This window comes from Calonectris borealis, chromosome 1, assembly GCF_964195595.1.
Source record: "Calonectris borealis chromosome 1, bCalBor7.hap1.2, whole genome shotgun sequence".
Lineage (NCBI taxonomy): Eukaryota > Metazoa > Chordata > Aves > Procellariiformes > Procellariidae > Calonectris > Calonectris borealis.
This window is the reverse complement of record NC_134312.1, coordinates 125,005,477-125,032,217: the sequence shown is the minus strand read 5'-3', so window position 1 is coordinate 125,032,217 and position 26,741 is coordinate 125,005,477. Positions and strand designations below refer to the sequence as shown.

General features: G+C 63.2%; 1 protein-coding gene across 4 annotated transcripts in view; it reads right to left on the bottom strand.

The window, feature by feature from the left end:
* Window positions 1–26,741, bottom strand: part of BCOR (BCL6 corepressor) — an 82,720-nt gene that overhangs the window by 45,952 nt on the left and 10,027 nt on the right. The window contains exon 1 of one of the 4 annotated variants that reach the window (XM_075174152.1): window positions 12,640–12,673. The exons of 1 other annotated variant lie outside the window; for it this stretch is intronic. The gene's annotated coding sequence lies outside the window, so the exon portion shown is untranslated. Of the gene's footprint in view, window positions 1–9,556; window positions 9,654–12,042; window positions 12,565–12,639; window positions 12,674–26,741 lie in introns of those variants that run through there. 2 more of the 4 variants (XM_075174144.1, XM_075174134.1) reach the window with 2 other exon arrangements.

Sequence of the window (26,741 nt, the reverse complement as noted above, 5' to 3'; positions counted from 1 at the left end):
TCCCCGGCGCGGAGCCGCCGCGGCACGCCGGGCGGGGGCGGCCCCCCCACGCATCCGTCGGGGACGTTGGGAGATATTGATCACGGACGACTTCATTTTGCATAATTGCGGCTGACAGGGCCTGTGGTTCCCTCATTTACGGAGCAACAGCTTCGAGGGGCTGATGGATGGGGAGCGGAGGAAGTCGCTCTCCCCCAACTCCCCCCTCCCTCCCGCGGCAGCCCCGCCGGGGGACGGCGGCTCTGCTCCTCATGCAGCAAATGGCCGGCGTACAACAGCGAAATATTAAACTTAGGTGCCTCCGTCTCTCGTTTTACCTAGCGCGGCCGGCCTGAAAGCCTCCCACTCCCCGCAGGGCTTTGTCTGCACAGCCGCGCCAGGGCCGGGGGGGTCGGGAGGGGCCGGGGTCGGCCCCCGCTACACGGGGACCTTCGGCGGCCGCATGTAAGAAAAAGTGCTTGGGAAGTTGGGGCTTTTTCCTCCCTTTTTTTTTTCTTCCCCTCCTCCTCCCAACAACAAACAAACAAACAGCTCGGTTTCTGCTAAACAATGCATAAAAATTAGCCTCGCCCCGAAGTTTATGTCGGGTTTACGGCGCTGACGTTTCTCCTTGATGGGAAACGCTTTCCCGAGCACTTCTGGAAAGCGCTGGCGAGCCCTCGGTTACGAAAGCAGCATTACAAGCACCTCCGCAAACGTCTCCGCAACTCGGAGTCCCAGCCTGACATCACCTTCTCCAGACCTTTAGAAGAAACGCACGTCCAGGGCGGGCACGGCCAGCGCCGCGCACCGCCCGTCTCGGCGTGCCGAGAACACCGGGGAAAAAAAAGGAAACCCAACAACAACGCTCGGCTTTTCCGTGAAAATTAAAAAAAAAAAAAAAAAAAGAAAGAAAAAGGAAAAAAAGGAAATAAAGTTGCGGGTGGCGGCGGGCGATGCCCCGCCGGAGAGCAGGGCAGCACGGAGGCCGCCGCCGGCCCTGCCTCCCCGTCCCGGCGCTCCGCACCGAAACAAAGCAGCGAATCAACTGCGATGCAGATGGGCGGCTATGAATTTTTTGCTGCTGCTTAGAGCTTTAATTACTCGTTCTTGATCCGTGGGACTACGACACGACACCGCCAAGGTTAAAATGCCCTGAACAGCTCTGAGCAGATGTGAACGAGTTGGCAGACGCGCAAATGAGGTCTGCCTCTAAGCATGATAACAAGTGACTAATACATTGCATATCGCTGAAAGAAAATTATTTTTCTCTAATTTGCATTAGCTTTTTTTTCTTCCTTTTTTTTTTTTTCCAACGCTAGCGACATTCCCTCCTCAGAGGCAGCAGCATAATCCTGAAAATATTACTCCGTGACTTTAAAAGATTTGGAAGAAGGCAGAGATTGCCAGTGTTTTGGCTATGCAGGCTTGTTTATCTTTCCGCCTTTGCTCCAAGGCGAAACTAGTTTCGCAAGCAGTATTCTTGCAGAAAAATGGCACATGTCATATAAAACACCAGTTTATAGGAATTGATGCTAAAATTGTTGAATGACTACTGGCGCACTTTCGCCACTAATAGCGCAGCGTAATCCATAAAGGACCAAGGGGACAGTCAAGGCCAAAAGACAAAAAAAAAAACATAGATTGACTGGAGAAAAATAAAGGCAACCCATCGGCCAAAATTACAAAAAGGGGGGCGGGGGAGGAAATAAGCATCTCCCCTTCCTACCTGCTTTCCACCCCAGAGCCACCTCGTCAAAAAGACAATAGTACGTGGAGGTCACTTACTATATAAAACAGCGATTCTCGTAGGTAGCAAAACTATGTCAGGTACAAATATAGGCCGGAACCCAGTTCTCCAAGTTCCCTCGACTTTCCAGAGGCTCTTCTGAAAGGCCGGGAGATCACTTTGGGTACCGGAGCAAACTTCAAGAACAGGCAGCATTTTATATCCTACGCTCAAAAGGCGAACCGAGGGGCTCAGATGCAGAGGCTTTGAGGAGAAAATAGCCGCTCGGGCTATTTACGCAGGAGGAGTTTTTCACCGAGGACCTGCTCCAGGGGTGCCTGCACGTCCAGGTTGTCAGGGGTTGCGCGCTGCCATCTCAAGAGGTAACAACTTCTCCTCCGCCAACACGTGCTCGGGAAGCAAACATGCGCTGCCAGCCACCGCACCGTGCCCTGCCCGAGGCCAGCCGCGGCTCCGAGCGGGGCTGCTCTCTCCTCCCGCGGGGCTCCCAGGACGCCTCGCCCGCCGCTCCCCGCCAAGTCACCAGGGCCGGCGCAAACCCGCCGCCCGCTTCCACCGGCGGGAGGGATTTCCCAGCGCCGAAACCGGCTGGGGTCGGGCGCGGAGCGGGCCGCTCCTCCTGCAGCCTCCCTGCGCTTGTAAATCAAGCGGAGGAGGAGAGAAGCAGGGGGCGGCTTCTCCCCGCCTAGCGCCGTCCACTGAAGCGACTTCGCCGGCGGCACGGGCAGCCGAGCTCGGCGCCCTGCCGCCCCCCGGGGTGCCCGCCGGGCCCCGCACCGGCGGGCGGTGCCTCCGGGAACGGCGGGGCGGCCCGGGGCTGCTCCGGCCCCAGCGAGAGCTTTTGTGTGCGAGTGCCGGCGAGGCGCGGGCTCTTCGCGCTCCAACAGCTGTCACATTATTTGCACTGGCCGTAAACAGCCTTCGCCTTCCCCCCCTCGCCACAGTTAAATCCAGACTAACAATCCCCAGTTAGAGATCAAACCAACAACAGCAGCATTGTGTCTGCCTTCATTGCTTTACCATCAACTACTGCAGCTGGTTTACTCGAAACAAGGAACACCCTCTACCCACCTCCCCCGCCCCGGGGCCAGAAACGTGCTTGTTCCCGGCGGTTGGTCCGGCGGAGCCTCGCTGCTCCGGGGGGCTTCCGCGGGGCCGGGGGCCGGAGGGTTGCTCCGCCAGCCCGATGCCGGCCGGGTCCCGAGCGCTGCGGGGCAGAGCCAGGTTTCCAGCCCGCACTCTGGCCCGACCAAAAGCCTTGTAAAAGTCGAGCTCCACTCCCGGTTTGGCTTTTGGGAAGGGCGAGGGGGAGCCCCGCAGCAGCGGGGAAAGCCGCGCCGGCAGCTGCACAATGCCCCGAGGCACCCGGCGAGCTCGCCCCCGCAGCGCGGCTCCCTCCCGAGCAGCCCTTCCCTGGGAGGGCCGGGGTCCCCGCTCCCGCACCCCCTGCCCTGCCGCCTCGCACCGGGCCGGCGGCAGCGGCGCCCGACCTGTTACGGCAGCAAACCTCCCGCCGAGGGGCCCCGCCGCCGCGCCGGCCGCCCCTGCCGGCCTTGCCCCGGGGCGATGACCCCGCAGCCCGCCGCGGCCCCGGCCCCGCCGCGCAGCCGGCCGGCAGAGACGCGTTTCCACCTTCAGCCCTCTCCCTCGTAAGGAAAAAAAGAAAAACCCCGATAACCTAGAACACAAGTCCAACTTCCCTCGCGATAGAACCACCCGGCAGCAAAGGAGTGTGCTGCACACTCTCAGCGGGCCTTTTGTTGGGCACAGCTGGAATTTGAGTGTAAATCCCCGTACCTCCTTCCCTGCCCTTACTTATTTTTGTATCAGCAGCAAAGTTAGAGGAGAGGTGGAATATACTGAGCAGAAGCGAGGGAAAAACAAATCAACTCGAGGAAACCTTTCCTTGCCCAGTTTGACTCCTAGCACTACCCAAAGTGTACCTCTCTAAAGGAAAACCACGATAGGGCGACTTTCTCTGACATTTGTGTACCGCACGAACTCTTGAAGAGGCCACGGGAGCTAGCAGCGCACTTTCTAGGTGCTTATATGCAGTTTGGGAGCCGGCACCAGCAAGAGGAAATAGCTGATTTTATTGGAAGGGCATCTCCATCTTGGCCTGACTCCTGCCAAAGGGCAGCACTCCCCAGGCAGGTAAGGTGCTTCACACCAACGTGATACGTCTCCAATCGACTTCCGAATCGGATTCACCGACAAACGATGCCAGTACGTACTCACAGGTCAGTATCATCGACTATTCACTGCCTATACGTAGCTAGAAATCTGCTGGCCTGGTAAAAACCACTGCTAACAAAACAATGTCAGCAAAGGCTGCAACACACTCTTGTGAGAGACCGGCGATTCGTGCCTACTGAGGCTCTTTCAGCACAAAGGCTTTTAGAGGAAGAAGAGAGAGAAGGGGGGAAAAAGGAGGGAGGGCTCTCGTGTTTCAGGGCTGCTGTCCCCTGGGAACCGAGAACCAAGTGTAGCTTCAATCAAATGCTGACTTCTCCTCCGGGAGCTCAGTAGGAAACCTGATCTCACTAGCTCATGCCTGCCTCCATGCATATAGGCTGGGTTTTCTTTCATACCAGCAATTTGTATAAAGAGGAGAGCCAATACAGTTTATTGCAAACGAGATCTCGCAGTAACGGATCTAGAGAGATATTTCTGTAGCTAAAATAAGACAACCTTCAGCCGCCTGCTCAGGGCAGGCCGCGCCGCAGCCGCCCCCGGCTCCGCAGGCACGGCTCTTCCGTGGGCGCCCCTGGCGCAGCGCAGCATGGCACGGCCTCCCACGCATCTCCTCGAACCCTGCATCCTCCCCAGCTGGCAGCAGCCGCCCTGGGTTGGGTTTTTGTGCAATGCCAGGTTACACTTCCATTTAAACGTTTACCCCAGGAGATCACTTCCTGCTTGCAAGTATTGTTCCGGCTTCCCCTCCTGCTTGCAACTTTAGCCGGAGCTATTTCTCTCCTCGCCCACCACTGTGTGGAGACCCTGGGAAGCATCCACCCCTGCCCGCTGGCCCTGGCCTGCCCTGGCACGGCAAAGCACGGCGCGGCACGGGAGGTCTGCCAGGAGAGTCCTCCAGGCGGAGCTCAGCATAACTTCGCACCGGGTTGCTTAATTCTGCACAGGGCTTTGCTAATCCACTTTGTGCTTGACTACTGAAATGGGAGGAAAGGAAAACACCGCGCGGGGAGCACGACCAGGCCAGAGCAAGGTGAGCCAGGGGGACCGCAGCCTGTGGGAAGGGCTTCCCCCAACGCCCAGCTCAGCCTCAACTACTGCGGGCAAGCTGGAGAGGCTTAGCACACAACCCAGCATGCCTGGGTGTGGGAGCAAAGGGGATTGCCTGGGGATCAGCGATCCCTGTAGGATCTCTCCATAGCCAGGAGCTTTCACATGGAGAAAGTTTGGCTCAGGGAGGGAATTTACACTTAGAAAGAAGAGGAGCTCAGCCCACCCCTTCTCACGCCATTAGCGAGTTCTCTGTGAATTTCAAGGAGAGCTGAGAATACGCCCCTCCAGCTTTGATTTCACTTCTCTGTCCCTACCCGCCACCATGCGCAAATGCCGGTGGCTAAATGAGCCCCACAAAGCTTTCCCACCCCCTCCAGGCCACCCCCAGCTGCAATGCCACCCCACTCCTGGGGAGCCTGGGCGAGGGACTGGCACCTGGTCCACGCAAGCACAGGGGCAGCCATCAGGCTGCCCCAGGCGTGGGGTCTGCTGCCTGTGCAAGTACGGGCGTACTTCTCTCTGCTATCAACTGTGCCAGGCGCCAGCTACTCCGATACTCCCGTGGAGGAGGAGATATGACTTTTCTAACTGAGGATACAGGCCCAAATGTTTTGTAATATGCAAATACTGAGGCCCCTAGGTGAGGTATTCCCGAGTGTTAAATGAACACCTGGGGTAAGAGCGAGAGCTACTCCAGCTGAAAATGAAAAGCAAAACACGCTGTGAGAAAGAACGGGCAGGCTGGCAGCGCTAGCGTACTGCAACCCACCGCAGGCCGTCTGGAGGTGCACGGGGAACGACCCCGCCGCAGAGCTGTACCAGTGGAGCTCCCGGCCATGGGAGATTGCTTCGAGAGCAGTGGGAGCCGCGGAACGGAGAGCACATTTGGCTGGGAGCGCTCTCGCCCCTCCTGGCCGAGAAGCAGGCAGAGGAAGCACAATGCCAGGCTTTCCTGGTGCAGGCTCGGCCGCGGAGCGCAGCCCCGAGCCTCCCCCTTTCCCCAGCGCTCCATTGAACACACTCAGTTCTTTATACGAGTCGTTCCCAGTGTGGCTGGTGGATTCTGCGCTTTCCACTTTAATTGTCTTATCCAAATAAAGCTTTGTTTTCCTTAGCACGACAATCCCAACATTCAGGCCGAGATTTTCATTGGACAGAGGAGATATTTTATTCTCCGATTGTTTAGAGAGTCGGGGCTTACACGGAACAGCCCCGGCTTGTGTGCCTCCGCTCACAATGGGGTCTTTGCAGCCCCGGTCTCCATCATGTAGATTCATTTTCCGGAGTGATCAGGATGAGAATCATTTTTCTCTGAATTTCATAGCTTTCCAAGTCTACCCTAGACTTTAACAAGTCTTTTAGTTTGCACCTAGACAATAAATTTAGTTTAATTTAGCTTCCGGTCTTTAATTTTAGCAGGTCTTCTTTTTGCATGCAAATCAATATGGCAATTACCATCTAAAAGCTCGCCCAGCCCCAGGTCAATGTAAATTGATCATTGTCCGCCTTCTACAAAATAACACCGGGAGTCTGTGGTGCATAATGAGATTATACTGGAAACTGTCTTTCAGATCACAAATTATATTTCATGCTGTCAGGATCTTCTCCAAGTGGACTTCCTTGCATGTCTAATCACATGGCACCAAATCTATTAGCTCACGAGGTAGGTTTGGGATGTGAGGAGCACTTGCGTGCGGAAGGAGAGCCCCAAATAATTCAGACAACAGTTAAGGATAACAGGCAGACAGGTACTGAAGCGTGCTCTCACTTGCTAACTTTTCCAGCGGTGGAAGAGGGGAGGGGAAAAAAATCTCTGCTGGGCCAAGAACTGCTGTCCAGCAAACAAGGAAAAATGAATTCCCCGCTGGAAAGCAGCAGAACTTTCCTAAATCCACATCTGCGACGAGTTCTTGGTCTCCTCCTTTCTGTCCCCACCTCATCTGCTCGGTCATTCAAAGGAGCGCTGGCTGCCCGCACCGCAGAAACCCCCACGAAAGACACACTCCCCCGGGAGAGTCACCCCTGCCCGCCGCAGCCTCGGGACCTGAGCGGGTCAGGTCGGAGGGAAAGGTCGCTCTGGAGCAGCGACTGCCGTAAGCCCGTTCCCTGAAAGGACACGAGGATTAACGGGAGCTGCTCACGGTCAGGGGAACTCCCCCTGCCTGCAGCCCAGGCCTCGGCGCTGCCTCCTGCACACACGCAGACAGCCAGCGAGAGCTGCTCGGCGTAGTGAAAAGGGGTTAGCCCGGCTCTTCCCAGCCAGCCGGCTCGACTCCGGCGCTCAGGTTATTGCAAAACCAAGAAAGAGGGGAGCAGGCCCACTCTGGCCATCAATTACTTCTAAAGTGCCACCAGCCTAAGGAGGAAGTATTAAACTTGGCTGCATGCTGCTCTTTCTAAGCCCGCACTAAAACATGATCTATTGCGGTGTTCCGGGGAAAGATAGCGTATTGCATATCACCTGTGCAACCCAACTGTGCTGCGGAGTCCCAGCAAGAGCCCACACCTTTGTCAAGACATGCAGAAATCAGAGCCCACTTCTCCTCTGTGCTGAGCACAAATTTACTCCGAGCCACATTTACTCCCAGAGCAACGTGGCTGCTAGAGCTATGACCTGAGCTGGAGCAGGCCTTCTGCCCGTCTTTGCAGGGGCCACTCACCGGTCAAAGTTGAGAGACCTTTTAAACGACAGCCACAGATTGCTAAGACTGCTTTGGTATGCGCAGCACTCATTATTTTGGGCTGTGGTGGCCTGGGTCCATTTTCTCCGCAAACGGAGACCCGAAAGCATGTCAACAACTTTGTGTGGTCTCGCAGCTGCACAGATCCACAAAGTTTGCTTGCGCGGACTGTACAGGAGCCCTTGGTGCTCAGTTGCCTTGCTTCTGGCATCCCTGTTAGGGGACCTTGGCTTCTTTATCAACCTTAAAAAAAGTGAATTATCATGGGGTGGGGGAAGAAAAGGGAAAAGGGACGACAATTTCAAACTGCCTGAGAAGCTGCAGCTCTTGGCACATCCTGGTAAAGGCAGATACAGTGCATGACACGGAGCCTGGATTGTCCACCAGCGCAGGAATAAAGCCAAGGCACCAGTATTGTTTCAAGACCCAGTCCATATTTGGGCATTCAGTTCACACATCCTAAGTATTGTTTTAAATATTAGAATAGAGACATTTGCCAGTGTGGTTCATAACGCACTCAAATGGGTGAAGTCGTTGCTGTTCGGTCTCAGATTACTAGCTTGGTCTCGGTGGTCTTTTTTTTTGGGGGGGGGGGGGGGAAGAAGAGAGGGAAACCCTGCTGAGTCTGTTTGCAGTGGTCTCTATTAGATATGCAACAAATCTGCCATTTCCGGCGTTGCTTCTATCTAATTAGAGATGTATTTAGATGTGACGTGTAAATAAGCGCTGAGCTGCCTGCTGCCCTGGCTGCGTGGACTGCTCGGGAGCATTTCCAATAAGGCTGTAGCGCCCGGAACCAGGGCTCAGACAAAGAGGAATGGGAATGGTCTGCGCTGCAGGCGAATCCAACAAAACCAGCTTTTATCTGTCGCTCTAAAGCCTTAACTGCTTTTAATCTGTACCGCCCAGGCTTGCACGCCAGGATCGCATCTCATCCACCGAGGACATCTCAGTACAAAAGGAAGCACACACGCACGCAGGAGCTGCAAATAACCCCCGACCAACCCGAGCCCCAACGCAGACCCCGCTCTCCGCCTGCCCTCGCGCTCCACGAGGTGTGCGTGCCCCCGTGGGCTTCCAAACACCCCGAGGCAGGTACGCCTGCCTTCTGCGTGCACAGACACGAGCCGAGGGCTGCCCCGCGCTGTGAGCACACACGCGGCCCCGTGGGGCAGAGGGCGCCGAGCTGCCGGGGGAGAAGCTGACGGAACCCGAAGGCGGCCGCGGAAACTCGCTCCCCCCGCGGGGCCGGGAACCTCCGCCGTGGGGTTTCCACTGCAGCCCGCGGGAAGGGGGGGTACGGCGGGGCCGGGGGAGGCGGAGAGCCGCCGGGTACGCCCCGCCGCCGGGGCTCGCCCGCCCAGCCACCCCAGGGCCCCGCAGCCCCCGAGCCCGAGGGGCTGCGGCGGCTTCCCCGGCCCCGCGGCCGCCCGACCCCGGCTCCAAGCGCTCCTCGGAGTTTCCAGAGAGAGGAAACTCCTGGGAACGAAATAATCCGGCGCTCGCCTCGTGAACTCTTTTCCTGTTGTGGGAAACAGCTCTTATAAAGCCGTGAGACGGACGAGGCAGGGCCGGGGCCCGAGGCGCGCTGCCCCGTGCCCCCCGCTCCGGCGGCATCCTTGCGACCGCTGCTGCTCCCGCATCCTTCCAGGCCGGAGCAGCCGGCCGCGATCCCCTCTCGGCTTTAAGGGTTAACAACCATCGCCACCAAAAAGAGAAAAGAAAAAAAAGAAAAAAATATCGCGGTGACCTTTTCCTCTCCGACTCCCCCACTCTCCCTTTCAGGCTCCGGTTCCTGAGCTCGCAGGGAGCCTGAGCGGCTGTCTAGACCGATCTATCACAGACGGACAAACAATACCAGGAGAAGCCCCTGCCCAGTCCTTCAGCCTCCGCCACTCACCTTAGAAATGGCGAAGAACAGAAAAGTGACCGCGATACAATCCTCCCCGGTATATTTATAGCCTTCCACACAGCCCACCTTCATGCCTGACAAATGAGATTTTGTCTGCTCTCTCAGCGTACGCTCCAATAAACACACACACACTTTTTTTTTTTTTTTTGGTGCCTGTTTGTTTTTGGTAACATTCCGGGCTCGTCCCTCCGACCTCGGGGCGGGCGCGGGCCCTCCACGCCCGTGCGGGGAGGCAGATTTGATAGCCGGAGCGGCGGGGCAGTGGGGGGGAACAAGAGGGGACCCGGCCGCTCGTTCACACGCAGCCTCCCAACCTGGAAACTTCAATGTCCGGACCCATCACGCCCCTTCACACCCAGCCCCCCCTCACCCGAAGTGCTCCCTGGTCCCTGCCAGCCCTCCGGGTTGTGTATTAAAGAGGTATATACGGGGCGAGGAGCCGGAGGTCCAACGCTGCAAAAGGCTGGGGAATAACTAATGAGCTGTGCAGCCCATTGATCCGGTGCATACTTCCTAATTAACTCTGAGTCACCTATTTGTGACAGCAATTCAAAGAACTGCACCAGGGATAAACTACAACCCCGGCGCGCGAAGGCAACCGGGGCGGGGGGGAAGCGGCGGAGGGGGGGGGAGAGGAATTTGCTCCTAATCCTCCTAAAAGCAATTAGGGTGAGCGCTGCGCTGGCTACCTCTCGGGAAGAAAAAAAGAAAGGAAAAAAAAAACCACCCAGTGGCTCCGACAGCAGAACCGAAAGGAAATGAATCGGTGTGTCGCAAGCGCGACGGCACCGGGCTCCAGACCGATAGGCAAGCACCAGCGTCTCGGGGACGAAACCAGGCGAGAGCGGCGGCCGGAGGATGCGGTACGCCGGGCTCGGCGGGCAGCGGCGCGCACAAAGCTGCGGGAGAAGCGCGGGCGGGGAGGGGGCAGCGCGGGCGGCGGCGACCCGGGCGCCGCGGAGCCACCGGCGGGGGGTGCGGGTGCTGCCCCGGGGGCCGAGACCCCGCACGGCCCGCCCGCTCTCGCCCCCAGTTTTGTTCCCAAGCGGCCCCGACGGAGCTCGGCTCTCCCCGGCCGCCCCCCCCCCCGGTAGGGCCACGGGGAGGGGGCGGGAAAAAAAAAAGTTAATAGAAACCTTTGGAAAATCCGGGCTTTGCTACGGGTCTACGTGGTGCAGGCTGGACTCCCCCCGCCCCCCCCCCCTTTTAATACAAATACGAATACAAAAGCTGCAGGCTCCAAAGAGCAGATGAAAGCAATGAACGGAGTTTCTGGAAAAGATTCATTAGTGGGCATTAATGCTGCGAGGAGCTCCGAGGCGATACCATTAAAGCCAGTCCCCACACTTTGTCAGTTTTACACCGCTCGCTACGGTCGGGGCTTTTTTTTTTTTTTGTCGGGGGAGAGGGGGAGGTGCTCTTCGCCTCCCCCTCGCCCCCTCCGCGATCACCAAGCCCGGGATCCGACAGACATCGCGGAAACGAGAGAGAGGGAGGGAAGGGGGGGGGGAACACAACACACACACATCGAGAAAGAAAGAGGAACGCGAACGCTCCGCAGCCCTCGCCCCCGGACTCGCTCCGCGAACATCAAATGCATGCCTCATATGCTGCGCAGAGCCGCCCCACTTGGCCCCGGCTTCACAAAGCAGCCTCCGCTGCCTCCCTGCCTGGCCGTCCCCCTCCGGCCGGCCCTTTGATGGCAAGCCCCGAGCCTCCCTCCGGCTCGCTCTCCAACTCCAAACTACATTTTAGGGCTGACTAAACTTCCGTGTCACGCCGGACCTCACGCCAGCACAGCTCCGCGCACGGGAAAGCCCCGGGCCGCCCTGCCCCACGTGCGCGGCGGCGCCCGCCCCGCCGGGGCGGAGGGAAGGGGGGGGAGCGGCGCCCCGGGCTCTCCCAGCGAAGGGAAGGCAGCCCGCAGCGGGCTCGCCCCGCCGCTCACCTGCCCGCCGCCCCCGGCTCCCAGCGGGGAGCGCGGAGCCCGGCCCGCCCGGCGCGGGAGCCGTCCCCGCTCTGCGGGTCGGCAGCGCCGCTCCCCGTTCGCCCCGTCCCCCAGGAGCCCCACGCCGCCGCTGCCCCGGCGCCTTCCCGATCGCAAAGTGCGAGACTACGGGACCACCGCCACCCCCCCGCCACAGGCGCACCGGAGCCGACAGCGCAACCGGCAGCTTCCCCCCCCCTCCGCCGCCCCGAACAGGCATCTTTATAAGCAACTGCCTCCAAACTTCCCCTCCGCCACCGCAGCCCCGGAGCCGCACCGGGAAATCCCTCTCCCCCCCGCCGCCGTCGCCTGCCCGCCACCCCTGCCCGAGCCCCGCTGCCCCGCGCCGTAACTTTCGGCCGCGCCGCCGCCGCGCTGCCGTCCCCGCGGCGGGGCCAGGGGAGGCCCCGGCCGCCCCGTCTCCGCGGGACTCAGCGACGGCGGCGGCGCTTCCGCACGGGAGCTGTTCGCGGAGCGGAGCACTGACCTTCCTGCCGCGCCGCGGGGCTGCGGCGTGCGCGGTCCGCGCAGCCGGTCCCCGCACCGTCGCCTCGCCCTGCTGCTCTCCCGGGAAGGGCAGCCCCGTCGGGAGGGGGGCGAGAAAAGTTTCCCGATCTCCCTCCCCCTTTCCGTGGGTGCGTGTGCCGCGGCTTGCCCCGGCGCGGGCGGGCCGGGTAAGGGGTGCGGGAAGGCAGGGAGCTGCAGGGCGCGGGGGGGCAGGAGCGCGGCCGCCGCCTGCGCCGACGGGGCAGGTGCCCGCGGGAAGGGCTTTGCTTCTCGGCTCGGCTGGGCTCAGCGGCGGGAGCGGGAGCGGCAGCCCGCGATGCTCATTCCGGCTGCCGGCTCTGGTTTGGCAGCGCCATGTTGCTGGCTTGCTCCGGGCGAAGTTCCTGCGCTGGCGAGCGCGGCGCTCCCCACATCTCGCCCGCGCCGCCGTCTCCCGTGCCCTGGCCGCCGCGGCTTTGTGTGTGTGTGGCTGGGGATTTAATTCTCCTCCTCCTCTTCTCCTCCTCTCTCTCTCTCTTTTTCTTCCTCTTCCCCCCCCTCCCCTCTTTAGTCCGCCGGGAAAGCCGCTCTTCCTCACCTTGCCGCTGGGAGACCGGGCTCCGTCTGCTGCACGCTGCGCTCCCCTCGCATCCCCCCTCCCTCTCTCCCTCCTCCTCCTCCTCCTCCTCCAGCCGCCGCCTCCCCTCCCTTCCCCTCCCCCCGGGCAGGCGCTGCACCGAGGGAGCCGCCGCCAGCAGCAGCGGCGGCAGCAGCAGCAGCAGCGCCGCCACCGCTTTTTCCCTCTGCAAGTTTCCCCCTCCCCTGGCTGCGTTTCCCTGCCCAGGCAGGGCTCGCCCGGCCGCTCGCCCGCTCCCCCCCCCCTTGCCCTGACTAATTTATTTGCCCCCTCCGCCGCGCCGCCGGCCCCTCGCCTCGCCTCGCCCGCTCCCCCCGGCTGGCACAGGTCGCTGCCAAGCTGCGGCGCCCCGGGGGGACTCCGCGCTCCCCGGCCGGCAGGGAGAGGAAAGCCGCCCCCCCGCCCCGCCGATACTCCCCTCGCTCGCTACCCAGAAGGCCAGTGGAGAACCGCAATTACCATAAAGCTCCGCTCACTCCGCTCCGCCAAGCTGTCAAAACCCCGGCGGCGGCGGCGGCGGCGGCGGCGGCGCTGCCAGACATCGCTGCGAGGCTCCGCGGCGGGTCGCGCCGCGCTGCCGCCCCCCACCGCCCCGCTCGCCCCCGGGACCTCTGCTGTACGCCCCCGGCCCCCCCGCCCCGCTCCCCCCAGCGCTCCCCGCGGCGCCCGGGATCCCCCCCGGCGGTGCAGCCCGCGCCCCCGCCCAGACCCGCCGGCTCCGGGTTCCCCCCGTCGCGCAAGGGCATCCCCGCCGCCCCAGGACTCGCCGAGGGCTCGCAGCCCTCCTGACCCTTCACACGGGTCACAGCGCGCACGGACCCTCTCTCTCGCACACTCCCACCCGTGGAGGGGGTTCCCCCCCCCAGCCCCGGGGCCCCTCTCTGGTCCCACCCGCCGCCCCCAACTTCGCGTGGTCCTCAGCTCGGCCGCGCTGATCTGCGCTTTCCCCCGGTCTCCTTCTCTGAGCTCTGAATCGGGATGGAAAAAAAGCCACTCGTTTGTCAACGTCTGCATTGCGCGGGGCGGGGGGGCCGGAGGGGGGGGACCTTTATTAAAGCGCGTTTTCGCCTGATCCGGCTTTGGCAGCCCTTAACGCGGTTTTTAGCGCGTGTGAGCGGTGTGGCAACCCGGGGTGGGGTGGTGACTGAAGCGCCGTTTCCCTCGCTGGCTTTTCTACGGCTGCTTTAAGATTTCTGCCCGGGTTGAGGAGCCCTTTAATCTCCGGGTTGGTAGTTATCGGCTGCATCTATTTACTTTGGCACGGCAACTTTTGGCTCGGCGAGCTCCACTCGTAAATTTCACGTTCGTAACGCCCATCCCCGCCGATACTCTCAGGTTTGATCCCGCGGAGCCCGCGGCGTGGAGGCTCCCGGGGCGGCCCCGGCCGCAGGGCCAGGCGGGCCCGCGGCCCCGCAGCTCCCCCGCACCGCCCGGCGCCTTCCCGGGGAAGCGGGAGTTTTGCCACCTCAGCGCCGCCGGCGCCGCATCGAGCCCTTCTCGCCGCCGCTCCGTGTGGGAGCGACTGCCGGCCAAACGCCAGACGATTAACGCGGACAGTTCGCCCCGGGGGGGATTTTTAATCGCCACGTCCAAGACCCTGCGCGCAAAGGCTGCGGAGGCGCTGCGAGCTGCACAAGCTTTCCTCGCCGAGAGCGCACAAGCAGCAAGCAGGGCGGTGAGTATTCAGCGCCAGAGCAGGACTGCCGGGGTTGCCTGCCTGCTCTCCGCCGCTGCTGCTTATCTCTGAAGATGGAAAAGCACGAGTTCCCGAAAGTCGTGCCTACTAAAGCCCCCCCCCCCAAAAAAAAAAAACCGTAAGATTTTAATCGGGAATCTAAGCCACGTCTGGAAAAAACGCGGGGGTCGCCAGATGTTCGGGGAGGGGGACGCGGAGTGCGCACACACCCCACACACGCAGCCGGGTCACGGCCAGAGGGTTGGCATTTCATGAAACTGCCATCACGGGGCTTTGGGGTTTCGCTACGTCTCTCTTAAAACACTCGCCCGTCTCAAAGCAGAAGTGAAATATCCACCGTCTGAAATCCGAAACTCCAGCCGCACCGCTCGGCTTCCTCGCAGGGGAGCCCGGGGAGCCGCCGACCGCGGCGGCCGGGCTGCGGTCCCGGGGTGCCGGCCAGTAGGGCGCACGGCCCCGGGCAGTGGCCGGGTTTATTCCCGGCGCGGCAGGCCACGCATCTGAAAAGGCTCACACACGTTTTTTTAATCTCCGATAACAAGCAGAAGGACACCTGGCCTATTACGCTATAAAGCTATTTTTTATAAAGATGTTTTAGGGCTAGACATTAAAAGTTATTAGACTGAACACACGTGAGTTACAGGCACACAGCTGGAGGAAAGGCCTCTGTTGGGTGTCGTCGTCCCCCCCCCCTTCCCTAGGGAAAATCTCATTAAAATTGCTTCTTTCGGTAGGAAAGCAGAACTAGCGCGTCTCCCGGCGAGGTGGCCGCAGCCGCGGCTTCACGGCTGCATTGATCTGGGCTTTGTCTCTCCCCGCAGGTCTGGATCCCCGGTGCCATCGGCCCGCACTTGCATCACAAAAGTCGCCCGCTTCCCTTCCCCCGGGCTGCAAACTCCGGATCACATGTGTGCGCCTACAGCGTGGGGCTGGGTGATTGGGGCTGGTTTTTTTTTTTCTTCTTTAACTAATGACTTCAAGTTATCTCGGGGTAAACTCGCTCCACTTTTATTTTTAACCGTAGTTAAACTTTCTTTGTGAACGCAGTTTCCTCCGTGGCGGGGAGAAACAGACCCGCGCTTGTTCGCCTCTGTGCCTTTTTTGTTCCCCGGGTCCCCGAGCTTTGCGGCGGGAGGCTGGCGGCTCCCGGCGAAGACATTGGGGCTTCAGTTCGCTCCTCCCGCGGCCTGGCTCGGCCCGGCTGCGCGCTGCGCCGCCTTCCCCTGCCGCGGGTGCGGCGGACACCGCCGAGCTAACTCCGGAAAATTCAGAGCATGCTCTTGCCTTGCGGATTACCGGGCTGTCTCCCCCCCCTCCACACGCCCCGGAGGGAGCTGACCCCCGGGTCAGGCCGCTGCACAGTGCTCTCTCCCCGGGAGCGGAGGGGGGGCTCCGCGCTGCTGCCGCTGCGGAGCCGGGCGAGGATGCGCTCGCAAAAACGGCTGCTCCGATAATGCTAAGTACTTAACCTCCTCGTAAAGACAAATCCATTGTTAATGGCAGAATGGGCTTCTCGCAGGAGGCTTCCAAGTGGGATGGCTTTACGCCGGCTCTTATTTACCTCCAGCGCCGCCTCTAATTGGCAGCCTCCCCCCACCCCTCCGCTCCCGGCCCGCACACCTCAGAAAGTTGGGGGTTAAACCGCAGGAGCGGCGAGGCCGGGCCCCCGGCCCCCTCCACATCCCGCTCCCCTGCCCACCAAACGGCAACCGAAGCACGCGGGTCTCCCGGGCAGGGAAAATGAGAGAGAGGGGAGACGGGCGCTGCGAAGGTAAAATGAATTAATGCGAGCGAGGTGCTCAGCCAGCCTGGTGATGAGTGCTAGGAAAAGCCTATAAATAACAGATCACTGTCCTAAGCTCTGAATTGCCCTGCTTGAGTGTGTCTTAAATCAGACCTTTATCATTGCTTATTGTAAGGCTGTTTTTAATGGAAGTGTAGAAATCTGAATAACAAAACAAGACAAGCCTCAATTGGCGTTATACAGGGTCTGCAGCGCTTTCAGACCTGACACGGTGCCAGCATATTGTTACACCGCCATGCAAACTCCCCGTGCAATCAAGGGGGTTTTGCATAGCAGAAGTACTATAATTTTACTTCGTAGTTCAGGGCTACTCTGTTGACAGGAGATCCATTATTTTCTCTCCCTCTCCCCAGAAGAGCCCGAGACGCGCTCGGTTCACGGACTAAGCGCCGCTATCTTTCTTACAAAGGCGAATGACAAATCGTGCTTTGCTCCGCACCTTTTCCCCGCTCCACAAAAGAGCGGAGATGCCCGCGGTCCTCCGGGCCCCGTTTGCCGCTCGGAGCGGACAGCCCGGGAGGGACACGCAGACAAACACATGCACGTCTCGGCCAGCCCCCAGCCGGGAAGCTCGGCCTGCCGACCGCCGCCCGGGGTCGGCTGCCGCCGCGGCCGGGGAAAGCGCTCGCCGGGCCCGGGCAGAGCTCGCTGGGGACGGCGCAGCGCCGAGCCCACCGGGGCGGCCGCGGGGGGACGGGCTGGAGGCACGGCCCCCGCCCCGGGCTGGGGAAAGGGGGTGGCAGCCCCGGCAGCCCCGCTGCAGGAGGAGGACAGGCTGGCTGCCAGCTGCCCCCTCTACCTCTCCCACTTGCATACCTCGGCCATTTTGTCTGCCTGTGGCGCGCCTCTGTCCCCCCCCCCCCCGCCCCCGCACTGTCCCCTCGGGCAGCGGGCTTCCGTGGGACGCCGCCCCGGGCGCAGGGTCCGGGCCCAGCCGGTGGCGGGGCGGACGGGCCGGCCGGGCAGGAGGAGGTGAAAGGAGAGCCGCCGGCAGCCCCGGCCGCTCCTGCCAACGGGGAGATGCAGCCGCTAGGCAAGGCCCTGCAGGGGAGGGGGCGTGCGCCGCACAAGTCTGGAGAGGAGTAAAAATAGCGCCGGCGAGGTTGTCGCTCTCCTCGCCTCCCCCCAGCCCGGCGGGGGGCAGCGGGCGGCTCGGCGGGGCTCGGCGGGCGGGCGGCGGGGAGAGCGCCGGGGGCGGACAGGAGCCGAAGGCAGACAAAACCCCAGCCCGGCCGGAGAGCGGCGAGGGCGACGTTGAGCCTTCGCCTTTGAAGGCGATGCACGGGAGCCGCGGGCTGCACCCCCTTTTCCCGGTGGGGTCCTTCAGCCCCGGGGGGCGCGGGCTGCGCCCCGTCCTTGTCCCTCGGCGGCCTGGGAGGAGCGGCAGCGAGCGGCAGCTCGGCGGAGGCAGGGCAGCCACCACGCTCCCCAGTTTAAATATAATACGGCGGCCGCGGGAACCGCCATGGTTTGAAGGTGTGTTTGTGCAGACTACAGCTTGTATGTTAATAATTGGATACAGTCGATGAATCACCTCCGTCCTCCTTCTGGTTTTGTTTTTGTGTTGTGTTTTGTTTCGGAGGGGGTGGGGAGAGAAAGCCAGGAGACGATGCCGTGGCTCGGCGCTGAATACCAATTCCGCGCCCGGGTTCATAAACACTGGAGTTATTCACTTCGCCCCAGAGGTGACAGCGGAGGCCTCCGCCGCCCTCCGCGCCCGCGCCCCGCGGCGCGGCCCCCGGGCTCGCCGGCGTGCGGAGCGGGATTTGCGCCCCGGCTGGAAGCCCGGCAGCGGCGGGTGGCTCGCCGGGGTGCATACATATGAAATGAGAGCCTGCAACATCAAAGCGGCAGCGGAGCGGGGGCAGGGAGGGGCTCTCGGTGTGTACACGTGTGTACTTTTCCAGAGAAAAGCCCCTAATTTTTCAAATCGGATCCTTTTTTTTTTTTTTTTCCCCTTCACTCGCATGGCAGACACGCGGAGAGATTCTTTAGTCCTGTACTTAACACTTCACAGTGTTTTTAGCAATTAAGGCGAGAGGGGGGTGGGTATAAAGATAAGCCACTTTTTCGCCCTGCAAGTGTGAAAGATAAGATAACAGTAAGCTGGGGCAAAACGTCTGCTTACAGCCTCCCCCCAGCGATTCTGATCGGTCACCTCTTATCGCAGAAAATGTTCATTTCGAAAGCAGCTTCAAAAAACCAAGGGAAAATAAAAGTATTTTCCGTTCAGAAATGCCATTTAAAACCCCATCCTCACCTCATCTCCCGACGTCGTCCCCCGCCAGCCGCCGCGGTACCCAAACCAGGGCAGCAGCCGCTTCCTAGCGCGCCTCTCGGAAGCCAAATCACGCAGGTAATCAGGGGACTGAAACCTGCTAGGCGCCGAGATTAGCAGCACGCCCCGCTCCGCGGCGCTCCCCGGCCGTGCCCGCCCGCCCGCCACCCTCGTCGCACGCGGGGAACGCGGCCCGCCTTACCGGCCCCTCGCTGCCCGTAAAGCGGGCAGGGAGCTGCGCTGGGGAGCGCCCCACGCCGGCACCACACGCGGCGGCGGGTGAGACAGAGCGAGAGCCGGGCTGCCTTTCCCAAGTCGTTTCGCTGCAGCACCCCCGATGGCATCGGGACGGCGGGGCGGGGGGGGGGCGGCTATGCTCCCCCCCGGCCTGCCCCCAGCCAAGCTGCAGGATCCGCTGCCGGCGGCCGCGCTCGGCGTCGAGTCGCTTCTGCTTCCTCCCCCCCCCCGAACCCCCCCGGCCGCTTCCTACCTCGCGGCCGCCCCCGCGCCCCGCTGCCCGGCAGGCACACGCAGAGGTCGCGGGCGGGCACGGCGCCCGGCGCACACGGCGGTGGCCCTGTCCTCCGCGGCACCCGCCCCGGGGCCCGCGGGCAGGATGCGGGCGCAGCTCCTCCCCGGCCGCCGGGCAGCGGGGCTCAGCGCGCCCACGCCCGCCGCAGCCACGGCCACGGCCGGGGCTACGCGCTGCTTCTCCGTCCCCGGGGGCCTTCCCCCGGGGCTACGCGCTGCTTCTCCGTCCTCAGGGGCCTCCCCCCAGGCCCGGAGTTTCCCCCTCCCGTCCTTGAGCCGTCGCCACCTGCGATAAGCCGAGATGCCGAGTAGAAAAGGCTTCCCGACACCTCCCCGAGGGCAAGGCGCGGCGCGCCGTGTCCTCGCTGCCCGGGGAAACCTCCGCACGGGCCTCCACGCGAGGCAGCGGAGTGTGTGGCGTGGGCGGGCGGGCGTCTCCTCGTCCCCCGGCAAAGTCACATCCAGGGCCCCGCACGGGAGCCAGGATAGCGGGGACCCCGCGCAGCCCCGACGTGCTCGGGGCCGTGAGCGGAGCCGGTGGGGGGGCTTCCCCGGGCTCGCCTCATCCCGCGTCTCCTCCCGCCGCCCTTCTCAGAAACCCGTCGGTGCCGTGCTCTCGAAGTGAGTGGGTCAGCAGCTGATGACAAGGGGAAAAAAAGAAGAAGAGAAAGCGAGCGAAAAAAAAAAAAACACCCTCCCAAACCCTAGCCTGGCGCGATTACTCATCCCCAGAGTTCCCCTAAGTCAGAGAAACTTGGCGAAGTCCCAAGGCCGAGCCGTTAGCACGGTCTGAGGCTCCCCAGGCACCTTCCGCCGCGGGGCCGGGGCCGAGGGCGCGGGGCACGGCGGGGGCGGAAGGCCGGGGCCGGGGGCCTGGGCCGGGGCCGGTGGGGAGTGCGCATCCCCATCCTCGGCGCTCTTCGCGCTCGAGTTATTGTGGAGCGTTTTATCTTCACAGTCACATCGGCAGCTAACGAAGCTCGGCGGCTGCAGCCCACACGACTTTGGTTCTCTGCATTTATCCTTCAATAAAAGCCGATTCCTTTATTAGAAACAGGAGACGTGTCTCCTACCGCCCCTATCAAATCCCAACTGGCAAGGCGCAGCCGACACCTCCCCCTCAGCCCCCCCTGCCCGAGAGGGGCAGGCGGCACCACCCCACGGCCTACGCCCCCCCGTCCCGGACCCCCCACCGCGAGCATCCCGCTCGCCCTCCTCTCCGGGCCCCCCCACGAACAGGGGCAGCCAACGCCCCCTCCCCGAGACCCCCCCGGGCAGGAGCAGCCGAGGCCAGCCGGCCCCTCGCCGCTGCGCGCCCCCCGCCCCAAACAGCCCGCGCCGGCACGGGCAGCCGCCTCCCGCCTCTCCGCCAAATCAATGGCCCCCACCAGGCGCACCCACACGACTTTCGTTCCCCTGCATTTATCGTTCAATAAAAGTCGTTTCCTTTATTAGAAACAGAGGAGACGCTTCTTCCACCGCCCTCACCTCATGCCCCCTCCGCGGGCGCAGCCAGAGGCCCCCCTTCCACATCACCCCCCGCCGAGCGCGGCCCGCCTCACACCCCCTCGCTCCCACCACCGCCGTCCCCTAAAAATAACAATAACAGTAATAACAATAATAACAGCCGCCGTCCCCAGCAGTCGCGGTAGCCAGTCCCCCCCCCCTCCACCGAGCCCAGCCACCTCCTCCCCTTCCCTCTCAAATCCCCCATCGCTAGGCGCAGCCAACCCCCCCCCGCCCGCCCGCCTTTCCCCAGGCGCAGCCAACGACCCAGCAAATCCCCTCGCCAGGCACGGCTCGGCCCCCGCCCGCCTCGCAGCCCCCCCCAGGCACCGAGCAGGTCTGCGCGGCGGCTGCTTGTGCGACTCCGATCGGAGCTGCCGCCGCCGCTATCGGGCGGGGAAGGTTTCCCCGGGCGCCGCCGGGAGAGCCGGTGCTCGGAGGATGCCAGCCCGCCTCGCCGTGCCGAACTGTGCCGTACCGCTCCGTGCCCCGCCGTGCCCCTCCTCCGCGCCGCGGCTGCGAGGAGAGCACCCGGCGGAGATCTCCCCGCCGAGGAGGGGCCGGGACGGAGCGCGCTCTGTATCGCATTAAATTAATCGCCCGGCTCCGGAGGAGGCAGGTGATTCTGCCAAACACAATGAGGGGTTTGAGCGCTGCGGAATAAAGCGCCGTTCATGGGGCCGTGGGCGGCGGTGCTCGGCTCCGCCGCGGGATCGCCGGGTCCCGGGGGATCCCGGTGCTGCTCCCCGCCGCCGGCCCCAGCGCTCCCCACCCCACCCTCGGGATGGATAAAGGGAGGGCGCGGGCGGGGGGGAAGCGGCGAGCAGCCGCCTCAGCAGCGGGAGAGCAGGAGCAGCCCCCGGAGACGGGAGACCGGGGGGGGCCTGCAGCCTGCCCCCCCCCCCCCCCGCCGTGCGCCCCCGCGGGGGCGGCCCCGTGGGACGGGGGGTAAACATCAGCCTCCCGCGGGGAGGCAGGGGCCGAGCGGCGGGGACCGCGCAGCTCGTCGGGCAGGGTAGGGCCGGGCAGGGCTGCGGGGAGCGCGGGGCCCCCGGGCGGCCCCCGGGCGGGCGGCGCGGGGCGGGCGGCGCGGCCCGGGTTCAGGCGGTGGCAGGCGTTGTTTTCCTCGGAGAGCGGAGGAGGAGGAGGAAATCTCCGGGTTTTTAATGAGGGGGTGCAGCAGGGCTGAGCGCTGGGATTACACGGCGCGGAGACAGAGCTGCGGGCTGTGTGTGCGCGCAGGGCTGGTAGTCTCCGCCCGTCTGCCTGCTAATCGCACGTTTTCCGCTGTTAAAAAGAAACCGAGACGCTGTGGCCGAGCCCAGCGCTGTCTCTGTGACTGTGACATGAAAAGATGGCGCTCTCTCCCCTCCCCCAGCCTCCCTCTCGGCTTACACTTCCTCCCCAACAGCTTTTGCCTTCCAGTTTTTTAAAGCCCTCTTTTCTCCCTTCCTTCCCCCCCTCTCCCCCGACCGGATACCACCAGCTTCCCAGCCCATCGGTGGGTCCCTCGGTTGCGACGATGTATTTTTCTTTTTATCTCTACCTCGCTATTTTCGCCTCTTCCTTTCCTCGGAAACCTCGATCTCCCTCTCTTTATGTCTCGCTCTTTTGTGAACTTCTGCGGCTAATGGGAGGCAGCGTGCGAGGGGGGGATGTGAGGAAAAGCGGGGAGGGGGTTACCCAGCCGCTTCTTCCCTCCCCCCCATCTATGTCCTCCCTCTCCCCTGAGGCAGCGGGGGCAGGAAAGCGAGCCGGATCGAGGTGTGTGCCTGTCGGGGGGGCAGGAAGGAGGCTCCGGGAGGTGCCTGCCCGCCCCGGCGACCTGGTCGCGCTGCGGCTGCCCCCGCCGCCGCGGGAGTGCCCGCCGGGGGGGGCCGCGGGGAGCCGCGCTGGGGCGGCGCGGCGGGAGGCATCCCCGTCGGAGGAGTTTACCTGTCTAGAATTGTTTTACGGTGCTGCGCGCACCTAGGTGGTCCCGGCTCCCGGAGCGGGTCCGAGGAACCGGCCGCGGCCCCTCTGCGAGGCAGGAGGGCTGCTCCGCCGCCTTCCACCTCGCTCTCTGCGTTCATCACCAGACCGCTCCATGTGCTAAGTTTTTTTTTTCCTTTTTTTTTTTTTTTTAAAGCCTGCAAATTAAATTCAGCGCCGCTCTCTCCTATTTTAGTGTCTGTTATGTTAATTGCACTTAGCGCTGGGGCGCTGCTCGCCAGGGATCCATGAAGGCCTCGGAGATTAACCGCAGGCTCCTGCTCGGACTTTTCTCAGCCAGCAGCGAGTCGCGAGGGGCTGCCGAGGAGTTTGCACGATCCCGTGTGCTTTCGGGGCGCGCTGCTGCCGGCCGGCCGGCCGCTCTGAATCCGGGGCCGGCGACTCGTGGCTGGGAGGTCAGGGTGGCAGCGGCTCCCTGTGCGCCCGCGGATCTATTTGCATAAGGATTTGCATTGCGGGAGGACAGGTATTTTTCCTCCCCGTAAATGGTAAAAATGCAAAATTAGCGCGACTGTTTCTAGGCAGAGACGCCGCGATTACGTGATCTCGCTGAACCTGTCGGTTATGCTTTCTGGAGCAGCAGGGAAACCGGACACCTTCATCAATGTCTCCTGGAGCTGTTCTCCCGAGCGCTCGCCGTATTTATCGCCATCTAACCCCAGGTAGCCCGCGAGTGCCGTGTCGCCGCCCCTGCCCCGCCCGGGGATGTCCGTACGGCCAGCTGCGTTCCGCGGAACTACCCGGCCTCGCCGCGAAGGAGTGGGCATGTGTGGCCTTCTCAGACGCGTCCTTTCTCCAGCCCCTACTTCATCTATTCGTTATCAGGGGACAGCGTGTGGAGTGACTGAGCCTAATAAGTTGTCCACTTGTTCATTTCAGGACCATTGATTTCTGGTTCCAAGGCACTCTGTTCTAGCACTGGCTACAGCTGCGGGGCATTTCGCAGCTGGTCTTTCGCCTAGACAAATATCAGCGAGAATGTGAGCGTTATTAGCCACATAAATAAATCATTAACGTGCACACAAATGTTATTTTAGCATAACTTCCAAGGAGAAAATATCCCGGCGGGGCAGGACGGAGAGGCGCGTTGCGCTGGACCGATCCCGGCGCCGCCTGGCCGGGCGGGGCGGCGGGCGGGGGTCGCCGCCACCCCACCCCCCTACCCCCGGCGCGGAGCCCGGAGGAGAGGTACGGCTCCCCCGCTCCCGATTGAACATTAACAGGGCCGGCCCGCCGTGGCACGGCCGCGGGGCCTTGCCTCGCAGACCTTTGTCTGCTCTCCCGAGGCCGGGCGGGGACGGCGGGCGCTTTTCTCCCCAAACGCGACGGCACTAATGAGATTACCGGCCGGCTGGCCGCAGCTGATGCTGCGAAGCGCCGAGCCCGCGGGCAGAGCCCGGCCCAGCCGCTGCAGCCGGCGGGGGTGAGCTCCCCGCGCCTCGTTAATGCGGACCCAACGGCAGAAACGACGTTTGCTTTTGGCCCCCCGCGAAGGGCTGCGGGCTCCCCCCGTGCCCCGGGAGCGGAGAGCGGCAGCCGCCGCCGCCCGGGCCGCGCTCGTCCTGCCCCGCGGAATCCCGCGGGTGCCAGTAAAGCCCTGCCTGGGAGCCACGCCAAGGCGGTCTCGCTTTGATATTCCGCACCACGGCCGCTCCTCCGCTTGCGCCTAATCACGCAAATGCGAGCCTGCTCCGGCACTCTCCGTAATAAACACTGAGCGCATTTCGCCGGGCTCCCAAAGTAAATACTGTATCGGAGAAGCGGGGCTGCGCTGGGAAGCTGAAATCTTCCACTTTTTCGCACTTAGCAACCGGCTGAAGCGTTGTGCGCTCCCTCCCCGAGCCAGGCTCGGTGTGATTTACTTTCTGGTTGCGATGCAGATATTCACTTGTCAGTTCAAGGGCAGGACAGAAACTGTGCAAGCGGAGTCTTGTGAACGGAAATCTCCCGTTTACGAGGTTCTGCTCCACCACCAAAAGCCACCCTCCAGCACCTTTGTTCTGCATGCAGCTGCTTTTATCCCGCTCCCCCCCCCCCCGCCCCAGCCACATTTCGTCCGACCCTTCTTCCCACGTCTCCCTTCTCAGATGGATTCCCAGTCTTTTCCCGACTGACCCTGGGGGAGGCGGCGGGGGGAGGGCAAGGGGGAGGGGGACCGGCAGAGGTTGATGATGAATGACAAGGCAAATGATAAGAGCCGAAGCGACAGCAAAAGCAAACAGAAGTGGTCTCTGCTCTCTCGCAGGGCCCAGCCCCGGCCGCAGCCAGGGGAGTTGTGCCTCTGCCATGAAAGCAAGGTTGGCCTCCGCAGGCAGCCCGGCTTCTCCGGGGCCAGATAAACACATTTCGGTCACGTGGCGAGCCTATACGGTGCCATGCTCTTATTTGCCTTCCCGCTCGCTTTTCACAATAACATGCCATCCGCCAGCCAGCTCCGAGGCTAACCTCACCTCCCTGGCGCCCGGCCAGCCCGCCTGGGCCCGGCCATGCGGGGAGAAGCCGCGGCTCCGCCGGGGAGGCTGCACCCCGGCCTGGGGCCGGCTGCACTTCGAGCCGGGGCTGGGGCAGGGGCCGGCTGCGTCCCAATATGCGGCTTGGGCGGGGACGGGCTGGACCGAGACTCGGGGCTGGGGGTGCACCCGAGCGGGAGCGGAGGCCCGGACTGGCCGCATCCCCGGGACGGGGCGCGGGGCGAACACGGTGCCCTCGCTGAGCGGCGGGGTGGGGTTTTCCCCGGGGACCGCAGGTGCGGGGCCTGTGCGGGCGGTGTCGGCTTCGGGGCGGGGGGGAGTCCCGCATCTCCGGCAGCGACGGCCGGGCGCGGAGTGGGCTCCGCAGAGAGGATGGGGGGGGCAAGGCACCCGCGGCGAGACGCCAGCTTTGCCGCTTTAAAATGGCTGAAAAGGGTGTCCCTGGGCATCCCCTCCCCGGTAGCGGCAGCGGCGAGCCCCATCGCCTCGAGCAGTGCGGCCGCCTGCGGCAACCCCGGCTGGTTACGGGAACAATGAGCCACCGCGGGCGCGCCCGGTGCCTCCCCGCTGGCGGGGCCGGCCGGGGGCAGCGCCGCGGGGCCGGGAGTGCAGGCGGCGGGGGAGGCGTGCGCGGGAAGCGGGAGGCTGGAGCCGGCCAAGTGCCCCCCGCCCGGCGGAGCGAGCGTGCCGTTTAATCCCTTTATCCCCGCTCGCTGGTGGCGGTGCGAGCCGCCGGGCCGGGAGCCACCCGCCAGCCGCCCGGGGAGGCGACGTGCTGGCTCCGCAGCGCAGATGTCGCCGGGTGGGAGCAGGGAGCCGATCCCCACCGGCACCACCTTCACAAAGGCAGCAGCGGGGGGACGGGGGGGGCGGCCCCCGGCACCGCTTGGCCGCGCATCGGGGGATCCTCGCCCTTCGCATCCGCCGAGAGCTCCCTGCCATCGGGCACCGGAGCCGTGCCCCAGCACCCCGCCCTGGGCCCCGCGGCCTCCGTGTTCCCGCTCCCGGGGCAGGCCTCGCTGCCTCCCCGCGGGGGCACGGTCTGCAGCCTCCCCTATCTCCGGGCCTCCCCGAGGCCCCCGGGCGAGGCGAGGAGCAGCCCCCGGTGCGGTGCCCAGGTTCGCCAGCCGCCGCTCGGCTGCCCGTGGTCCGAAATCCGCCAATTATGCAAATACCCGGGATACTCTCCCCTTTGATCTGAACTTCCTCGGAATGATCCCTTCTCATTACGGAGCATGAAGATGCCTCTCGGACGTGTAAAGTGAACTACAGAGCTCCTTTCATCCCCTTTTGTTACCCGCACCGGTCCCGTCTCTCCAGCCCCGCATTCCCCAAACGCCGGGAAAGGGGAAGGAAAGAGGCTCCCGGGGGAGGTGGCGGGACGTGGGAGCAGCCCGGGCTGCCGGTTGTCATGGCGAGGCCAAGCGTCTTCCCAAGTTATGTGCGACTAATGGGTTTGTGCCTCGCTAGGCTCCGAGTTCACCTTTCCCCCCGCTGCTCGGCTCCCCGCCGACCTCCCCGCCCGCGCCCCGGGAGGCAGCGGCGCCCCCCGCCCCGGCCGCCCCGCCGAGCGGCTCGCCGAGCCCCGGTGCCTCGTCCCTCTGATTGACTGCCTGCATATTAAACCCTGCGGGTTTCGAAGCGGAGGCGGAGGGGGTGAGGACTCCCGCCGACGGGAGCGCAGTCCCCGAGAGACTTTAAGCTCCATCTTTTGTTGCGCTCCTTACCACCTCTTGTTTCAGTTTTGATAACTGAGACTAACGAGGCACTGAATGTATCATAGGC